The sequence below is a fragment of the Ursus arctos genome, unplaced genomic scaffold, assembly GCF_023065955.2.
Source record: "Ursus arctos isolate Adak ecotype North America unplaced genomic scaffold, UrsArc2.0 scaffold_8, whole genome shotgun sequence".
Lineage (NCBI taxonomy): Eukaryota > Metazoa > Chordata > Mammalia > Carnivora > Ursidae > Ursus > Ursus arctos.
In genome coordinates this window covers 37,396,638-37,408,920 of record NW_026623100.1, presented here as the reverse complement: position 1 = coordinate 37,408,920, position 12,283 = coordinate 37,396,638, and positions in this window count along the sequence as shown.

The window sequence follows — 12,283 nt, the reverse complement described above, 5'->3', positions numbered from 1 at the left end:
GTCCCGGGAACGCAGCGGCCGCCTGGCCTCCCCTGACCCTCACCTTCCACCTGCGACCGCGGAGCAGCGGACGACTCTGCTCCGTCAGGTTTCCATTTCTTGCAATAATTTCCTGGGGGTGAGAGGGTGAGGAGAACCAGTACTCCGCAAACTTTTTCGCCCGGGGCCTTCCAGGCCGCAGGAAGCACCGCACCCAGCTGGGCGGTGATGGGGAGGCTGGGACCCAGACCCTGCGAGCGCACTGCAAGGAGGGGACGGCAGCGCGCTCCGCTTCCTCGCGGCCGCCGGGGTCAGTCGGGGCGGCCCAGCCGCGGCAGGGTGAGCAGATCTGGGCCGGGCCTGCCCGCGCCCTAAGGCCAGGGGTTCCGCGTGCAGCGTGACTCTGCAGGGACTCCAGGCCGGGTCTTGGGAGTGGCCCGCCTGAGCGCCGGGAGCCCTGGTCCGGGAGAGCGCTTCGGGCGCCCTTGTCGCCACAAAGCGGGTTAAAGTCTATTTTCCACTCGACTGCTCCGAAAAGCCCCCGCGCGCCGACGCCGTTCCGGCCCCCTTGGGCGAGGTGGGGAGGGGGCGGCGAGAGGGGGGAGGTGAGGCGACCGCACCCTGCAGCCCTTCGCGTCCGGGGCAGCCCAGGGCTGAGCGCTGCAGAGCCGCGGCAGAAACGCCTGCGGAAGGAATCTTTACCGAATCCGCGGCGAGCGCCTGTGCCTCTTTTGCGACCTCTCCGGCTCTTTCTGGCTCTCTATACTCGTCTCTCTCTCCGGTTTCCGTCTCAGGCTATCTATCCTCCTCCCTGTCTCGCTGCTCCACCCCCCACCCCGACTTTTCATGTATTTCTTCTCCCTCCTCCTTCGCTCCAGCCTCAGTCCTGGAAAAGGGGAAGCTCCGCGGAGTGGAGACCTAAGCAGGCCACAGCACTAAGGGGGCGAGGGTGCGGAGCTGGGCAAAGCCACAGCTCGAGGAGATTTTCGCTTTATATAGGAGATGACTGGGTATTTTGTTGGAGCAAGATCCCCTCGGGTACGCGGGTTCAGTTGGATAAGCATTGCCTGGGCCTGTGCTCTGCGGCGACAGGGGGCTGCCACGGAGAAGACAGGAGCCGGAGCAAGTTTCAACCCTGCCTAGGGGCCTTGCGCCCCTAGCCGGCGATGAACCCCATCTCTCCAGCCGCAGGCCCTCACCTCCTACCCCACCGCGAGGCTGGACATTGACCGCGAGCTCGCTAAACTGGGCAGGTAGAAGAGCTTGGAATCTACCGGGCCATTTCTGGACTTGCATCCACACTGGCCACAGCTGTTTTCATCTGTCTGGTTCTGGGGATACATTGTCTTATTAACTTGATAGGCCTTTATAATAACACCTTCCCTCGTGGTGGTGCTTTCGAAATACTTTGACATCTAGCTGTCTGTCATTAACCCCATTTTACACATGAAGAAACAGTGACTTGAATCTGGTCACAGTCTGGATTGAGCTGGGACAGCTCAGTGATCTAGGTCTGGCTCGGATTCCACTCTCATTCCATCCGCACCCCGCAGCTGCAGCTAACTGCCCAGACAGGTGGTCACAGGGTTAGGGTGCTGGGTGCACTGGGTGCTCTGGGTGATGGCAGTTCTACCTTCACCCTCCCTCCCCTTTCCCTCTCCCCAGCCTCCTTTCTCTGGCTTTCCTCTCCTGTAACTCTCTAACCTTCTTCCATCCTTTCCCTCCCTCTGCAGATATTATCCCTTACCCGGTTTCCTCTATTCTGACTCCTCTTAGGGCCTCTTCCTCTATTGCTGCTTTTTCTGCAATAGGTTAAGAGAAGAACTTGTCACCCTCAGGGCATCTCCAAGCCTGCCTCTGTGTTCTAGCATCAGTGCTCCCCACCTGGCCCCCATCTCTTCCTGTGCCTTCTCACCCGCCCAGTCTCTGCTCCCGCCCCCCCACAGCTGACCGGGTACACAAACGCCCCTTCTTCTCACCAGTTAAACCAAACCTGCTGCCCCCTCTCCCACCTCTGTTCCCCAACCCTGCCTTTCCTCCAGCCTGTGCTCCCTCCCAGGTAGCTGAGTTCTGCCCAAAGACTGATCGTTCCTTCCTCAGCTGGAGGGCCCTCCCATCCCACACAGCTGCTTCCCTTTCATCCTGCGCCTGCCTGCCTGCCCCCCACCCACCACCCCCTGGACCGCGGGTCCTAGCTCTGGACCCTCGTCATTTTTCTCCTCCTTCCCTCCATCTCTGGGATAACCTGGGCTCAAATCCTGACTCTTCCACTTACTAACGGTGAGATGTGGGGCCAATAATCTTGCCTCAGCTTGCACATCTGCAGAAGGGGAAGCATTATATGGGTCCTCCACGAGGGTGTGTGAGATTAGTATGTGGTGCGCGGGACCAACGGGTGACTCCAGGGAGACACTCAGTAAACGTTACTGTCTCTGCCTTTGCCCATGCGGGAAACTTGGGAATTGTTCTCAGATCGTTGCTCTCTCATCTTCCTCATCCAGTCACCTGGTCTTGTTGTCAGGTACTTCTCAAGCCTATATCCCCTCCCTTCTTGCTTCTTTCCTGGCAAACTTCATTCTTCATCACTCAGTTCAACTCCCCCCTGCCCCGCCCCCACTCTGTCCCAGCAGTCACCTGCAGGATGGAGTTGCCTGTGTCTGCCTCTTGCCTCCCAGGCTATGCCCCCACCTCCACCCCCAGCTGGGGAGCGGTGGCACCCATCACGACCCCCAGCACAGGCCAGGCAATGTTTATCCTCGAGTGCTGGGTCTGATGACATCCGGACATCCCGGGCCATTTGCCTTTTACCTCTCATTCCCCTCCCTCCTCTTTAGCCTACTTCACCTTCAGATCTCCCCGCCCCACAAAAAGCCTTCTGTCCTCATGTTTCTGCTAACTTCTCTTCACCACCAAACGTTTTGAATAAGTTTTAATCTCTCGAAATCCCTCAGTTCCCCTTGACTCAATAAGCCTTTGCAACCTGGCTTCCACCCCCAACCCATCAGGGAGATGGCTTGCAAAAGAGCTCCAAAACTTTTTTTTTTATAATAATTTTTTAAAATTTTATTTATTTATTCGACAGAGATAGAGACAGCCAGCGAGAGAGGGAACACAAGCAGGGGGAATGGAAGAGGAAGAAGCAGGCTCCTAGCGGAGGAGCCTGACGTGGGGCTCGATCCCATAACGCCGGGATCACGCCCAGAGCCGAAGGCAGACGCTTAACCGCTGTGCCACCCAGGCGCCCCTATAATAACTTTTTATTATATTATGTTAGTCACCATACAGTACATCCCTAGTTTTTTATGTAAAGTTCCATGATTCATTACTTGCCTATAACACCCAGTGCCCCATGCAGTACGTGCCCTCCTTAATACCCATCACCAGCCTAAACTTTTGTCATGGTGTTATTACAATAGCAACATGCGCTTATGGAGGCAACAATAAATATAACAACCTTAAGAAGTTATCGTGAGATGGAATGAATTATAATCCCCGTCCAGTGGGCTTACAGCAGTGCCTAGCACATAGTAAGCACTGGATAAATGTTAGCTATTAATTTTATACAGCTTGGCTGTCCAATACGGAAGGCATATGGCCATTGGGTGCTTAAAATGTAGATGGCCCAAATTGAAATATTCTGTAAATATAAAATATATACCAGATTTGAAAGGCTGAGCGTTTTGAAAAATCTAAGATATCATTAACATTTTCTTGTGTTGATTACTTGTTATAATGATAACATTGATATATTGGGGTTAAAAATATATTATTAAGGTTATTTTTATCTGTTTCTTTTTTATTTTTATTTTTTTAAAGATTTTATTTATTTATTTGACAGAGAGAGACAGCCAGCGAGAGAGGGAACACAAGCAGGGGGAGTGGGAGAGGAAGAAGCAGGCTCATAGCAGAGGAGCCTGATGGCGGGTTAACCGCTGTGCCACCCAGGCACCCCTATCTGTTTCTTTTTTAAATGTAGTTACTAGAATGTTTAAAATTATATATGTGGCTCACATTGTATTTCTACTGGACAGGGTTGTTACAGAAGACGCAGGTAATCCAGAGAAGGGTGGGAGGGTGAATGGGTGTGCAGAAAGGGAAAACAGAGATCTCATAATTATCATATCCTACCACCCAGAAACAACCATCATGAGATTCTTGCAGTATATTCTTCCAGTTTTTTCTCTCTCTATTGCCTTCCTTTAAAAGGGGTGTGGTGGGGTGGGAGAAGCACACAGTTTTTGTAACCTGCTTCTTTATCTTTATTACCAATAACAATCCTCTTTGTATGAATTAAATATTCCCTATTGGTGGACATTTGTGCTGTTGACAAATTTTCACTATTTCATTTTTTAAAGATTTTATTTATTTATTTGAGGGAGAGAGCATGAGCAGGGGAAGGGGAAGGGACAGAGGGAGAAGCACACTCCCTGCTGAGCAGGGAGCGGACACAGCAGATCCCAGGACCCCATGCTCACAACCTGTCTTGAACCCAAAGGGAGATGCTTAACTGACTGAGCCACCCAGGTGCCCCAAGAGTATTTCTTTTCTATATACATTCCTAGAGGTATAATTTCTAGAAGTGTAATCTCCAGATATGCAATATTTAACTCTTTTGATCCATATTGCCAATTTGGTCTCTGGAAATGTACCCATGTATTCCCCCATGAGCAGGGTATAAAGGGTTCCCTTCATCCTCTGAAATGCTCATCAGGACTCTGTTTCCAAATTCCTGTCTTTTTTAGTCATAATTGTCTGTGGGCTTTTCAGCATTTGACTTCAACTCCCTTTTCTTTTGGAAACTCTCTCTTCCCTTCATTTTCCTAACAAGGTGCCTACCTAGCTTTGCCACCTCTGAGAGTTGCTCCTCCATGGGCTCCCCTTTCTTCTGCTAACCGTGGATGTCTGCTAGGCACCTTTGTCTATTCTAGCCTTCCTAATTATATATCTGTGTATCTATCTATCTAATCATCCGTCATCTATCTTTATTCCCACAGTTTCAAGCAATACCTTGATGCAAACTCTTTAAAGGTTTGTAACCCCAACTCTGTTTTCCCCCAGATCAAGTCTCTAGTTTTCAGTGCTTGTGAGATTACCTTCCTAGGGGGTCCTACAGGCTCCTTAGGCATTCACCAAAACTGAGCTCCTCATCTCCCCCACCAAATCTGTGCCTCTCCGTGGCTCAGCCTCTTTTGATGACAGACCTACAGACCGAGGACATCTAGTCTCAGCAGCTGAGAGGCCTCTGTGGTATCCTCTCCGCCACCACCCTGCGCATCCCCTCAGTCCTCATATCCATTCCTTTTTTGCCATTCTCTCTGCTGCTGTTCAACTTCAGGCTCTTGTTACCTTTCTCTGGTGATTCTCTTATGATAACCATTTGTGGTCTCTCCTCTCTGCAATCCATCTGACTTGCGGCTGCCAGATTTCTACGACACAACTCCATGCAAAAATGTCCCACACGACTGTGGGACCCAGGGCAGTTTCTTCACCTCTCTGTGACTCAGTTTTTCACCTGTAATCTGGAGATAATAGTAGTACCTGGAGAGTCGTTGCGAGAACTGAAACGAGGCCATTCATGTACAGCTCTTAGTGCATAGAGAACTCAGTAGAGTCACTATTTCTAATGAAGTTCAAACTCTTACCTTGACATTCGAGGCCTTCCATGAGCAAATATCTACCTTTCTATTCTCATGTCCTCTACTCACCCATGGGTAGCCCTCACTGTAGCAGCACTGCCACCACCCAGGGTGTTCATCCAGGGATTCCTAGCTCTCTGTGCCTCTCTGCGCATGCCCTACACATTTCCCCTCCAAATTTTGCTCAAAAACATTACAGCATGGGTCAGTCCAACTTCTGAGAGGAAGGAAATTGGTAAAATTACATGGCAGAAGTACGTGAAGTCCACTACATAGAATGCTAACGTCATGAGCACTTCATTCCTAATTTTTGCTGCTGTGTTCCCAACACCGGCACAATTGCTTGGCATATAATAGATGCTCATTAAAGATTTGTCAGCTGACATATGAATTTGAGAAATGTGATTTAAAATTATGCTTGCTCTGGGGTGCCTGTGTGGCTCAGTCAGTTGAGCAACCGACTCTTGATTTTGGCTCAGGTCATGATCTCGGGGGTCTTGGGATCAAGCCCCAGGTTGGGCTCTGCACTCAGGACAGAGTCTGCTGGAGATTCTCTTTCTCCTCTCCCTCTGCCCCTCCCGCTGCTCACAAGCATGCCTGCTCTCTTTCTCTCTCTTTCAGAATAAATAAATAAGAAAGTAAATAAATAAATAAATAAATAAAATCTTTTTAAAAAAAGATTGTTCTGAGACAGTGTAATAATGTAAAGTTGCATCACAGTAGGACACAAAAAAGAGACTGTCCATGCCCTGTGAGGTTTGCCATGAAAGGAGAATTGGATCTAGGCCTCACCTTGAAAGGTTTCTCCTGCAGAGCCTCTGATTGATGGGAAAGGAAACCCACACACTTTGAAGTTGAACCCTGTCCAGTAATTGGCTAAACTCTTGGGTTGGGAGAACTCTAAATTAAAACTTTCCACTGTCTCTCTACAGGGTAAGATGTGTGAACTGGAGCAAATATCTCTTTCCTCTGGATCAATGGATGCCTTGTTTTTGCAAAGATAAACCAAAGACTTAATTACTAAATGGAGCAATTAAAGAGCCTATGGCTCAATGTCTCAGTGTTTTGCATAACAATATAAATGTCTTCTCTATAATGAGATGTTATCTTTGCAGATTACTATTACTTGAAGGAAATGCTTCTTTTCAACCTGTGGGTCTAGGCTGCTCTGTCCCTGAAAATTGGGGCTCTCTCGTGACAGTATGGATGTGTTCTTATTCAAATAGTTCTCCATAGATGTGGAAAATGAAGGGAGCAGTCCCCCTATCTTCACTTCCCAGTGGTCAAGGGATCTTGCCCAGAATTGCCAAAGCCACCCTGAGCTATTTATTCCGCGGAATGCTCACTTAGAGTTTCAGTCCAGAAGGAGTTCCTGGGCTTTGGGAAATGTGCTCATGTCAGACGATTATGTAGTAGTGGATTGTCCCAGTAGGGCTCCAGACAAGACCAGCCCCTACGAGTTTTGGAATGCACATGATGATTCATAGGCATCCTGTAAGGCAGAAGAAGGGGCTAGAATGGGGGCATTTATAGAGCAGATGAGATTTGGGCTGGAGCTGGGTGACAATCCCTCCTCCCCCAAACCAGGGAGCCTAGACCCATGGGAGGGGGAAGCTAGATCCCACTATTACTTGGATGGGGCTATCAGCTAGCAGGGAACTAATGAAAACTAAGGCCTGTGGTATAGCTCAATGGGAAGACACATTGGCAGGCCCATCCCTACTTGATTGGTGTTCTGCCAACTTGTTCACCTTCCTGCTTCCCCAGTTGTCCACTCACACTGGTTTGTTTATTCAAATCTGGATCTGAACAGCTTTGCAACACTGCACATACATTTCTTCCTTCAGTTGTTCAACAATTTGGCCGGGGTCATTTGTGGATTCTTTCTTTGTAAGTACAAAATCATTGAATATGATGTCATATTTGTTTCTAATAATGTGGTAGACTAGATGTCCAAAGACCTCTCCTAGTACAGAACACCTAAGAATCTTTTCTCTCATATTTTGACTTTGTATTATAAAAATTTCCAAGCATAATTAAAAGTAGACAAAATAATGTGATGAATACCCATATACCCTGTCACACCTGTCACCATAATCACCAAAACCTTTATAAATATTAACATTTTTCCATTTTGCCTGATCCCTTTCCTTCTGAAGTACTTTATTTATTTATTTTTTTAAAGATTTTATTTATTCATTTGACAGAGATAGAGACAGCCAGCGAGAGAGGGAACACAAGCAGGGGGAGCGGGAGAGGGAGAAGCAGTCTTCCAGCGGAGGAGCCTGATGTGGGGCCCCATCCCAGAACACCGGGATCACGCCCTGAGCTGAAGGCAGACGCTTAAGGACTGAGCCACCCAGGCGCCCCCCTTCTGAAGTACTTTAAAGTAAACTACAGCCATCATGATATTTTACCCTTAAATATCTCACTTTGAATCTCTATGGGGAATTCTTTAAAAAAAACAACAACAGGACTTTTGGGGCGCCTGGGTGGCTCAGCCAGTTAAGCGACTGACTTTAGCTCAGGTCATGGTCTTGGGGTCCTGTGATCAGCGTGTGATGGGCTCTGCACTCAGCGGGGAGTTGGCTTGCCCCTCTCCCTCTCCTTCTGCCCCTTCCGCAGTTCGTGCTGGCGCGCGCTCTCTCTCACAAATAAATAAATAAAATCTTTAAAAAAAATTTATTTATTTATTTGACAGGGAGAGACAGAGAAATAAGGAACACAAGCGGGGGAGATGGAGAGAGAGAAGCAGGCTCCCTGCTGAGCAGGGAGCCCAGCGTGGGACTCAATCCCAGGACGCTGGGACCATGACCTGAGCCGAAGGCAGATGCTTAACGACTGAGCCACCCAGGCACACCTAAATAAATAAAATCTTAAAAAAAAAAAAAACAACAACAACCCAGGACTTTCTATTATGTGAAATTCCAAGAAGTGTTTGCAGAGAGAATGGTATAATGAATCGCCACATGTTTACCACTCAACTTCAGTTATCAATCTTTTGCCAGTCTTAAAAACATCTTTTTGAATGATGGCTGAGCTGGCACAAAAATAAGGAAAAATCCTCAAACGCCCAGAAATTATAGAAAGCTTGAACTGAGACAAGGAAGTGGATCGTGAAGCTGGAGTTTGTGTTGGAACAAACCCCAGTTTGGTGGTGGCACAGAGCTTGGGTTTTAAAGGGCCACAAGTGAGAGGAACGGGGACAAAGTTTGAGACAGGAAGTCTCATCAGAGACCCCTGAAAAGTGACATCTTTACTCAGTGAATGAGAAAAAAATTCCAGCCCTACAAAGGGAGGTGGTGGACATATGTGTCTGGCTTAGCTTTGGCTCTGTGTGGAAGGGAAAAAAAGAAAACATATTTTCTTGAGAGTTCCTAACCACAGCCTCACTTTACTTGGATTTAGGGCCAGAAATTTCAGGAGGCCCTAAAAGATTCCAAGCTGAGAATTTAGTATCCACTGGCAGAAGCAAATAAGTATATTTATCCTCCTTTTTAGAGGAATGTACTTGAAAGCCAAACTTCAAATAACTTCCCCAGACGAAGTTCCAAGGGAGATGAACTCACAATCAAAAATCACAAAATACACAGGGATATAAACCACCATGAGAATTAGTAGAAACTACAAACTGCAGAATCAGGCCTGCAGAGACAGCATATATTAGAATTAGCACACGTAGAACATAAAGAACTTACGTTTACTGTATTTTAAAACTAAATAGTACTCAAAAGAACCTAACATGTGTGTGGAAGATGGTACAACTTTGGAAAATTACTTAGCAGTTTTAAATGAAGTTAAAATATACCCACCCAGCCATTCTACTCCTGAGTATATACTCAAGAGAAATGAGTGCATATGTCCACACAAAGACTTTATTCATAATCACCAAAACCTCGAAGCAATGTGCTTGCCCATCAACCATAGTATTGGAGAGCAATAAAAATGAATAATGGATACATGCAACAACACGGGTAGATCTCAGATACATTATCGGGTTGATAGAAGTCAGAATAATCATGACCTCTGAGGGATTATTGACTGGAAGGTAGCATAATGGAATGTTCTGAAGTCTTAGAGATGTTCTATGTTTTGCCTGGGTGGTGTTACCATGGATTTACACATATGTCAAAATTCATCATGGTGTACACTTAAGATCGATGCATTTTACACTACGTAAATTATATATATATATATATATATATATATATATATATATACGCACACTGATTTGGAAAGGTACCAAAGAGAAATATAAACTATAATCACTAAAATTAGAAACTCAATTTGTAAGAAATGATCAGATTAGACATAGCGGAAGAGAGAACTCATGAACTGAAAGATCTGAAGAGTTGAAAAAAGGCAGCACAAAGAGAGACACAGACATAAAAATGGAGAGGCTTAGCAAGTGATATGGAGGGTTGTGTATAAAAGATTATATCTAAGGGCACCTGGGTGGCTCAGTTGGTTAAGCATCTGCCTTTGGCTCAGGTCACGATCCCAGGGTCCTGGGATCAAACCCCACATCGGGCTCCTTGCTCAGCAGGGAGCCTGCTTCTCACTCTCCCTCTGCTGCTCCCCCTGCTTGTGCTCACTTGCTCCCCCCCTCTCTCTCTGTCAAGTAAATAAATCAATAAAAATCTTAAAAAAAAAAAAAGATTATATCTAGGGGCACCTGGGTGGCTCGTTCAGTTAAGTGACCGACTCTTGATCTCAGCTCAGGTCTTCATCTCAGGGTCATGAGTTCAAGCTCCTAATTGGGCCCCATGCTGGGTGTGGAGCCTACTTAAAAAAAAAAGATTTTATCTGATCAGAATTCTAGAAACGGAATAGTGATAATGGCACAGAGGTTTCATTTGAAGAGCTAATGGCTAAGAATTTTTCAAAATCGATGAGTAACACCAATCCTTGGATTAAGGATGCCCATCGAATTCCAACATGATCAATACAAGAAATCTGCACATCGACAATGGAATTGCAGAACACCTAAGGAAAGGGGATCTTAAAAGTAGCCAGAGAAAGAAGACAGATTAGACAAAAAAGTGAGACACAAACTGGTGACTGTAGGCTCTTAGCAATGGATGCTGGGCCAGAACGGGGTATATCTTCAAAGCACTGAGAGAAAATCACTTACAACCTAGAACTGTATCTCTAGCAAAAATGTCTTTCAAGAATAAGAGTGAAATAAAGATAGAATCAGGCAAGCAAAAAAATGAACGTTTCTACCAACCAACCCTGACTGAAGGAATTTCAGGCAGGAGGAAAATGACAGTGGAAGGAAAGTCTGAGATGAAAGGATGAATGGTGGGTAAAGTTGATAAGTACTGACTGATTCAAAATGGGCAGAGACTCAGATGGACACTTCTTCAAAGAAGATAGAGAAACGGCCAGTGAGCACATGAACAGATGTTTAATATCACTAATCACTGGGGAAAGGCACGTCAAAACTACAGCGAGACACCCTGCACACCCATTACTATGGTTACTATCAGCAAAACAGAAAATAACAAGTGTTGGCAAGGATGTGAAGAAACTGGAGCCCTTGTGCACTGTTGGTGAGAATGTAAAATGGTGCCGCCACTGTGGGAAACAGCACAGGAACACCTCAAAAACTCCAAACTAGAAGTACGACATGATCCAGCAATTCCACTTCTGGATATATACTCAAAAGAACTGAACACAGAGTTTCGAAGAGATTTTTATACAACCATGTTATGGTCATTTGCAGCGTTTTCCACAATAGCTAAAATGTGGAAGCAATCCAAGTATCCCTCAACAGATGAGTGGATAAGCAGAACGTGGTATATGCATACAGTGGAATTTTATTCAGCCTTACAAAGGAAGGGAATTTTGCACTATGCTACAACATGGATGAAACTTGAGGACATTGTGCTAAGCAAACCAACCACAAAAAGGCAAATACTGTGTGATTCCATTTACAGGATGTACTTAGAATAGTGAAAATCATAAAGACAGAAAATAGAATGGTGGTTGCCAGGGGCTGTGGGGGGAAGGGGAAATGGGGACTTATTGTTTTGTGGATATAGACTTTTAGTTTTGCAAGATGAAAAGATTCTAGAGCTGGGCAGGTGATGGTTGCTTAACAATGTGAATGTACTTAATACCTCTGAACTGTACATTTAAAAATCATTAAGATAAGGGCACCTGGGTGGCTCAGTCAGTCAAGCGTCTGCCTTCGGCTCAGGCTCAGGTTATGACCCCGGGGTCGTGGGATCAAGACCCACATCAGGCTCCCTGCTCTTCAGGGAGTCTGCTTCTCCCTCTTCCTCTGCCCCTCCCCCGGCTCATGTGCACGCGCGCTCTCTCTCTCTCTCTCTAAAAAATAAATAAAATCTTTAAAATTTTTTTTAAAAATCATCAAGATGGTAAATTTTATGTTATGTGTATTTTACCACAATAAAAAAAATAAGTTAAAAAATAAACACATACATAATTAAATAAACAAAACACAGTAGCAAGTAGTGTGTGTCTCTTAAAATATATCTTTTTGGCAAAATATAAACAGTGACACCGACTCTCCCAAACATAAATATTAACTGTATAAAACCTAAAGCTTCCCATATAAGGATTAAAAACATAGAACCAAATATTGAACAATAGTAGCACATAGATGGGGCAGAGTGGTGACCACGTTAAAGCATAATTGA